Genomic DNA, 9,327 nt, shown 5'->3' on the forward strand with positions numbered 1-9,327 from the left:
TGCTGTGATTGGCTGTGAGACTTCAGTGTAAACGCCCACTGCTGTGTTCGGCTGTGAGACTTCAGTGTAAACGCCCTCTGCTGTGATTGGCTGTGAGACTTCAGTGTAAACGCCCACTGCTGTGATTGGCTGTGAGACTTCAGTGTAAACGCCCACTGCTGTGATTGGCTGTGAGACTTCAGTGTAAACGCCCACTGCTGTGTTCGGCTGTGAGACTTCAGTGTAAACGCCCTCTGCTGTGATTGGCTGTGAGACTTAAGTGTAAACGCCCACTGCTGTGATTGGCTGTGAGACTTCAGTGTAAACGCCCACTGCTGTGATTGGCTGTGAGACTTCAGTGTAAACGCCTATTGCTGTGATTGGCTGTGAGACTTCAGTGTAAACGCCCACTGCTGTGATTGGCTGTGAGACTTCAGTGTAAACGCCCACTGCTGTGATTGGCTGTGAGACTTCAGTGTAAACACCTACTGCTGTGATTGGCTGTGAGACCTCAGTGTAAACGCCCACTGCTATGATTGGCTGTGAGACCTCATTGTAAACGCCCACTGCTGTGATTGGCTGTGAGACTTCAGTGTAAACGCCTACTGCTGTGATTGGCTGTGAGACCTCAGTGTAAACGCCCACTGCTATGATTGGCTGTGAGACCTCAGTGTAAACGCCCACTGCTATGATTGGCTGTGAGACTTCAGTGTAAACGCCCTCTGCTGTGATTGGCTGTGAGACTTCAGTGTAAACGCCCACTGCTGTGATTGGCTGTGAGACTTCAGTGTAAACGCCCTCTGCTGTGTTCGGCTGTGAGACTTCAGTGTAAACGCCCTCTGCTGTGATTGGCTGTGAGACTTAAGTGTAAACGCCCACTGCTGTGATTGGCTGTGAGACTTAATTGTAAACGTCCTCTGCTGTGATTGGCTGTGAGACTTCAGTGTAAATGCCCACTGCTGTGTTTGGCTGTGAGACTTCAGTGTAAACGCCCACTGCTGTGATTGGCTGTGAGACTTCAGTGTAAACGCCCTCTGCTGTGTTCGGCTGTGAGACTTCAGTGTAAACGCCCTCTGCTGTGATTGGCTGTGAGACTTCAGTGTAAATGCCCACTGCTGTGTTTGGCTGTGAGACTTCAGTGTAAACGCCCACTGCTGTGATTGGCTGTGAGACTTCAGTGTAAATGCCCTCTGCTGTGATTGGCTGTGAGACTTAAGTGTAAACGCCCACTGCTGTGATTGGCTGTGAGACTTAAGTGTAAACGCCCACTGCTGTGATTGGCTGTGAGACTTCAGTGTAAACGCCCACTGCTGTGATTGGCTGTGAGACTTCAGTGTAAACGCCTATTGCTGTGATTGGCTGTGAGACCTCAGTGTAAACGCCCTCTGCTGTGATTGGCTGTGAGACTTCAGTGTAAATGCCCACTGCTGTGATTGGCTGTGAGACTTCAGTGTAAACGCCCTCTGCTGTGATTGGCTGTGAGACTTCAGTGTAAACGCCTCTGCTGTGATTGGCTGTGAGACTTCAGTGTAAATGCCCACTGCTGTGATTGGCTGTGAGACTTCAGTGTAAACGCCCACTGCTGTGATTGGCTGTGAGACTTCAGTGTAAACGCCCTCTGCTGTGATTGGCTGTGAGACTTCAGTGTAAACACCCTCTGCTGTGATTGGCTGTGAGACTTAAGTGTAAACGCCCACTGCTGTGATTGGCTGTGAGACTTAAGTGTAAACGTCCTCTGCTGTGATTGGCTGACATATTTGCATATGAAATAAGTATTACATGTGGAACTCTCTCGAAAACTTTTAGCACGTTTTTACTATTGCAGCTCTCAAGGTTAACTAATCATGAAAAGTATTAGCATTATTTTTAGATCGGTTGCAGTGATGAGCATGCAGCCGATCACAGACATGTTGAGCGCATGAATGCAGTGATCTCATCATTGCAACTCGATTTCTGCTCACTAACGAATGCTTTCATCATAACTAACAGTGCAAACATGTAAATAAGAGATTTGTTGATTAAGTCCAGAACTCAGTCACTGATAAACTCAGTGATAAACGCGCTGTTTGATTGACAGCTCCAGAGATTGTAAAGGGAGCGTTCTTTGATCGATTTTAAATAACAGATTATTTTCATCCTACGAAGAGAAACATTGTCAAGTTGACCTGGTTTGATTTACTGACACATCTGACTCTACATGAATCACTACATATCAGAAATCACAGGTCACAGATCAGGCATTAGAATTAACACACATGTTGTGGCATTACTGTCTATTCCATGTTGTAAAAGTCTGTTTGCAAAGCCTGCACCGAAATTGCGACTGATTTACCAAAGAATCCACAGTGAAATGTACCAAATACTAATAAATAACGCTACACTGAGACATTCACATTGTTGAAAATAAATAACCACATTCCGAGCATTAAGATCCTTTGAAAGGTAATGTTGTGTTTAGTCCAGTGATCCTGCATTGCTCTTCTCTTCTTCATCTCACTAACACACCAGTGGGCGGGGCCAAAGTTGCGATGATGAAGTAGCCCTTGATCTTCTTCTGCAGAGGCAGTCTTTCACTGATCCATGACAGGACACCGATTCCACGAGTCGTTCGCTGAGCTTGGTTTCAATAAAGCTGGTTTTGGACTAACAAGGAAGTTTTTAGTTCTGAAACTTACAGGATATTTTTATAGTATGACGACCTCTTATATGTCAAAAGCTCAGGGAAAATTTGATCTCTCAATTCATGAACCCTTTAAAATATTAGTATAATGTAAAAACAACATGCATGTACACAATAAGTGCACTGTTTCAAATATAAAATTGGGACTATTACATTTCACTATTTATTGCACAATATGCATTACAGTGACTTTACCACAATTAAGTTTTTTTACAGAACTAAGAATAGCTCATTCAATGATAAAATCATTATAACACACATCCTCGAGTGGCTTATTGCTTCCTCCCCACATTTATAGACCTGGGGTCTCATTTATAAAACTGTGCGTAGGAACCTTACTAAAAGTGTACGTACGCCCGAAAGCCAAAAATTGCGTACGCAAAAAAATATTCAGACTTATAAAACCGTTCGTACAGATTTCACTTTATAAATCCCAGTCAGCGGAAGATTGTGCGTACATGCGTCTCCACCCCGAAATATCCATATATGGAGCTTACAACGCCTAGTTTTACTATGCAGATCCTCATCTGCATATCATTTGCATATGATTATTCATCCACGTGATTACGTTTAACGGTACAAGACACATTACATTAATAAAAATCATGTAGTTGCCTATCCTTGCCTTGTTTTTGAATACATAAATCAAATAGTGTAAAATACATTTCAGAGAAAGTTTTTCTTAATCTTTTCCACTGGCCGAATTGTATTTTTAATTGATTTATATTTTTAATGGAAACAGATAGGCCTTGGGCATTATTTGCACGAAACTATTTTCTCAGACAATCTGGTATTATTTATCATGATGAGCAATTATCTCTGTGGTTAAAACATTAAAGCACGTAAAAGTGGAAAAGTGGCCACAGGAAAAGTGTTCAGAAGCATCGCATCCACAAATTTATCTTGATTGAATTTGAATATAAAAAATTTTGTAACTTCTCAGTAATGATTTCATGTTTAAGTGTTTAACTCCATTCATTTCATTATTTATTTAAACTGTTATTTGCGTCAGTTTCACTAAACGGAAGAAGGGATGGATATTTGCTTCAAGTGACAGGCTTGGTGAGTGAAATTATATTTGTATTATCTTTCTGTATATGTTTAATTTTCTTTAGATTTTCTGTCTAAAAGTGACCAAAAATACACTTAACTCCAGCTCCCCATCTGTGTCGCCAAACTGCTCCATCTCCAGAACGCTCGTACGCATGGGTCAGAGTTTGCGTGCAGGTGCGCACATTTTCCCGTCAAGTTTGTTTTTATAAATCACAACTTATGCGTCGGAAGTGGCGTACGCACATTTTCAGCCCCGATTTGAGCGACGCAACGGTTATAAATGAGACCCCTGAACTTCACAGTTTACACTTTTTCAGCTCATTTTCCTTATTTGTCAGATGCATAAATGTGTGTGTGAGCGAGAAGCTTGCCATGATGTTATTCCAGTGCATCTGCAGGACGGTTGAAAATGTAAGTGATAATTTGTGAGCATTTACTGCTAAGTGAGAGAGAGAGAGAGAGAGAGAGAGAGAGAGAGAGAGAGAGAGAGAGAGAGAGAGAGAGAGAGAGAGAGAGAGAGAGAGAGAGAGGTCATCCAGCCCATCATTTCATTCACTCACTCTTCGTCCTTATTTGGGGAGTGGGGGACATTTAATATTCAACAATATTATTGATCTGCCTTACTTCAGCTGGACGATGATGCAATCTTCTTCTAGAAACAAACTTTGTTGCATTATTTTCCTGTAATCACTGTAAAGCTGCTTTGATACAGTCTGTATTGTAAAAAGCGCTATATAAATAAAGGTGGCTTGACTTGACCTTATGGATGACCAGTGTGTCCTCCAGTCCTCCTGTCTCTCTCACACACATCTTCTTATGGTCCTCGGGTCGGTGTGTTTTGCTGTTTGCCGAGGACGAACTGCGCATCACCAATCATCATCCTTATTCCTCATTCAGCAGGAGTCCCACCAATACAGATCCTCACATTTCCCTCCTCGTTTAGAGCCGCGCACCTTTCAGGAAACTCACCGTTACGCCAGTTATGTAATGCTTAAGGAACCGGACTGCATTGGAAATGTCAGCGCGCGGCCATGATGAGGAATGGGATGTGATGTGGAGATTGACACGCAGGGTGTTTGACTGAGAAGTGCAGATTACTGGTGCCGGCATCTTTTGATTCACTCGCAGCTCGAGCAAACACAATCAAGGCCGAGGTGTCACTCAATATCATCGCTATGGAGACGAGTGCGGATGCTGTGCCATTCTAGCACTTTCCGCTTAGATAACGTCTCATTTTACTATGCTTGGCTTCAGTAAATAAAGGAAACATACGAGCTAGTTCTGCTTTTGACTGAAGCTGCCATTGGTGTCACAGCAACTTAACACAGATTTCTGGGAATAGCGGCAGTGGGGATTGTTGAATGCTTTGTGCATGTATCTTTTCCAGTTACTTTTTGCTATTAAATGAAAAGGTCCCCAATAATAACTGATATGATATGATATCATTTCATATATTAATTGATATGAGATATGATATGATATGTCCATTATGATTTATTCATATTGAAGAGAAATGTTGACAATGTCTTGGCTGCTCTTTTCCACATTATGTAGTGCTTTAAGTGCTTTATGCACTATATTCCATGTCTTCACAATGCATACGATAGCTTTGTGTGATGATGAAAATACAGATATTGAACTATTAATATATTAATAGTTCAATATCTAGTGATGTTAATCACTGGAAATCTTGTCGTCCTCTGAAGCTCTTCAATTGAATATGCCACTTTTAGACGTCACATAAAAGGTCTTTCAAAGCGTCTAAAGGCTCATTCAAAATGTTTTTTTTTTTTGGTTTGTTTTTATTTGGTTCATGGGTTCAAAAAATATTCTTTATTCTCATTTAAGCCCACCGGCAACTATAGTTGCCGCAGTGTATAGTTGTCATTTTCCTTTTGTAAGTATTTTTCTAAATGTTGTCCATGTTTTATGTCTCAATGACATGCAAGCAAACAACCAAATTAAGGGTTTCAAGAAAAAAAGAAAAAAAAGAAGAAAAAACAGGTATTCACTTCCTTCCTGTCACATTAGGCTGTCAACTTCCTACCTCTACTTCCAGGAAGCATGGCGAAGGCAAACCCTCCCAAAGAAAAGTCATTTTCATGTTACCAATAAGAATTTTTTGTTGGCATATATATCTACATATCTCCATAATCATGAAGGTCTCTAGAATCATCCAAACGAAACAAATCAGATCTATAGTTTTTTGTATACTTAGTCTAAAGTCCAAGCAGCAACTATAGTTGCATACATATATCATGGGAAAAATATACTGTGTTAATAGGTTAATAAATCAAGGTTATTGGTCTTTTTTAGTGCATAAACATAACTTAACCCTTTAAATTACATCTCTACTGTTCATAAATTGTCTGTATGTACTTTTATTTTTGTTATTTGCCATTTAGTTATTTTTGTTGTTGTTATTTTTTGTTATATAGATATCATTTTTTCTTCATTCTATTTAATTGTATTTATTTATTTTCATTTAACTTTTTGATACACAATGCCCTGTTATGGCTGCACTTAGTTCTGCACTTTGTTCCACCCAGTGGTGGAAATGGGCAAAATTCACTGGGCGGACTCTATATATATATATATATATTGTTTTTTTAAATAGAGGTCATCTGGCTTTAGATGACCTTTCAGATGTTTAAAAACCTTTATAATCTATATTAACCAAATTATATAAATTATTTATTTTATGTTTCATTTGACCCCCTGGGGTCGGCTATTGCAAATAATAAAAACAAAACGTTGTGTTTTTCGTAAAATAAAATATAAATAAACATGATGCGTTTTCAATCCGTGTATCATTCGGGTCCGTGTACTTTTTGATCATTTCATTTCCTGTTTGGAATGGAATAACGAGAAATGAAAACCAGCTCATTTATTCGTTTTTTAGTTTAGTTAAAAAAAACCCAGAAAAACTAGATTTTGGTTCGATTTTTCATTTTTCGTTTATGGTTTACAACTCGGTTTATGGGTTCGATGTTTCATTTGCACATGTGGGCGCCGCTGACACGCCCCTTTCATCTGATTGGTCAAACCGCTCCGCCTTCAGTAAGCTGTGAGCTTTTCTTTCTGTCAGGCAGAATAAGAGTCAGTACGAGTGCGGCACGGACAAATGCACTTTAATAAAATAATGTCTGAAACCACCACTCACTGTTAACTACACACAATATCTGAAGCAGAAATATGTTGCTGGTCACGTAATTCGTGCTGCTGCGATTTGCAAGTAACCCCATTAATGTGAGCCACAGTATCCTATATGACAGATTATTTTAGCATATTTCCCATTGATAAATACAGTGCAAATAGTTCCGTCTCTTTGGATAAAAGTGAAGTGGAAATGAAAATCAATAATAGGCTGAACTGTACCATGATAATATGTCTTTAACATTTACCACTCTAGTCTTTTATTTACATCAAAAGGCCGGTAGGCGTGTGTGACACAGCCTATGGGCTATAAATAATTTTGAAAATTGAATAGAAATAAAGTTTATATTTTTTTAAATATAAGCATGTGTAGCCTACTCAGTTCACATGAAAAGAAAGAGACAGAAAAGAGAGAAGCCAGAATCAGTGAACGTAAATTAAATACTGACAAAATTACCAGGTTTGGGATTAATTGTTATTATTATTATGAGAAAATGACTCTGGCTAGAACTTTAATGCTTCACCAAACTCAGCTCAGATCCTCAGACTGGTCTGCTTACTTTCCCAAAAAATCCATCGACTTGCGTTATCTGAGCAATGAAGGCCGTAATACTTAATGCTGTCCACTAGAGGGAGCGACAGGATAATAAGTGTTTTCTACTCTCTTTCCCTGTTTGCATCAGTTTAAATGACAAATAAATGCATGAATTTCATTCATAAATAGGCCATATATGTGTATCCACTCATAGTTTATTTTAAGATATTGTTATTCACACTGGTTTTTGCATTTAATGTTTGTCCATTGTCATGAGCTTTGTAGCCTACTAGGAAAAATATATGATTCAACAACACAAACTCTGTTTTTACTCGGCAAATTTGTTTTTCTTTCAAGTAAGCTATAGCCTACAAGTTATCCTGCTTTTTGCCATGACTTGCCATACTGCCCAGAATAAACAATATTTTCAACACACGAGATGTTTAAAAACCCTGTATTTAGTTTTTTGTGAAGACGAGCGCATATCTTACAAAGGTTCCAGTTCTGTTTAGGCTGTTGTAGTTTGTAATGCTTCACAAAGGAAGTCCATTTGTGCGGTCGTTGGCGTTAAACGAAAAGGACATTCTGAATATGAGCCGACTGTAAAATTAGCTGGCTTAAAAATGCGGACTGATGATTGCAGAGAATAACAGACGCCTCCCGGTGCTAGTCGTATTGGAATTGTGTAATCACAGATTATGAACAGATGTTTTACACAACAATATTCCCATTGGGTTGTTGTTGGGTTTTCATGTTTAATGGGAACTTTATAGACATAATGATTTTTATACCGTAGCCTACAAACTGTATTATCCCCTAATTCTAATGTAACAGTTATGGGTAGGTCATCTACGGACATCTAATGTTACGGACATATTATCATGATACAGTTCATCCTATTATTGGTTTTCATTTCCACTTCACTTTTATCCAAAGAGACGGAACTATTTGCACTGTATTTATCAATGGGAAATATGCTAAAATAATCTGTCATATAGGATACTGTGGCTCACATTAATGGGGTTGCTCAGCAGCACGAATTACGTGACCAGCAACATATTTCTGCTCCAGATATTGTGTGTAGTTAACAGTGAGTGGTGATTTCAGACATTATTTTATTAAAGTGCATTTGTCCGTGCCGCACTCGTACTGACTCTTATTCTGCTTGACAGAAAGAAAAGCTCACAGCTTACTGAAGGCGGAGCGTTACGTTTGACCAATCAGATGAAAGGGGCGTGTCAGCGGCGCCCACATGTGCAAATGAAACATCGAACCCATAAACCGAGTTGTAAACCATAAACGAAAAATGAAAAATCGAACCAAAATCTAATTTTTCGTTTTTTTAAACTAAACTAAAAAAACGAATAAACGAGCTGGTTTTCATTTCTCGTTATTCCATTCCAAACAGGAAATGAAATGATCAAAAAGTAGGCAATCCGTGTATCATTCGTTCAGTCGTTTTTTGAATTAATATTGAATATAGAAAAATGAGAAAACGGTTCCTTTTTCGTTTTTAAATTTTTTACAAAAAAACGAAAAACAAGAATTCAGCTTTCAACGAGGATTCAACGAGGATTTCTTTCTCAGTTAGAAAAATTAATAAACAGCTTGAATATTCGATTTCTACATGTGGGCGGGAATTAAACGCCCATTTCCTCTGATTTGTCAGCCGAAGATCCGTCATCAGTTCTGCACAGCAGAATAAGAGTCCTCCATTGTGCGGATTCTTAACGTATTTATTGCAACTACATTTAATCTTTTTCTCATCAAACCACCAGACTAACGAATGTCTCGACACAACCCGTACCGGGGAATAGACTAGATAGGGCTGATCATTTCAGCTACGTTAATACAGCTTACCCATACGAAAGTTTCTGTTATGACATCTGTTAAAGTAGCGGTTTCTATTCAGATTTTCGAAAAA

The sequence above is a fragment of the Leuciscus leuciscus genome, assembly GCF_965113295.1.
Source record: "Leuciscus leuciscus genome assembly, chromosome: 10".
Taxonomy (NCBI): domain Eukaryota; kingdom Metazoa; phylum Chordata; class Actinopteri; order Cypriniformes; family Leuciscidae; genus Leuciscus; species Leuciscus leuciscus.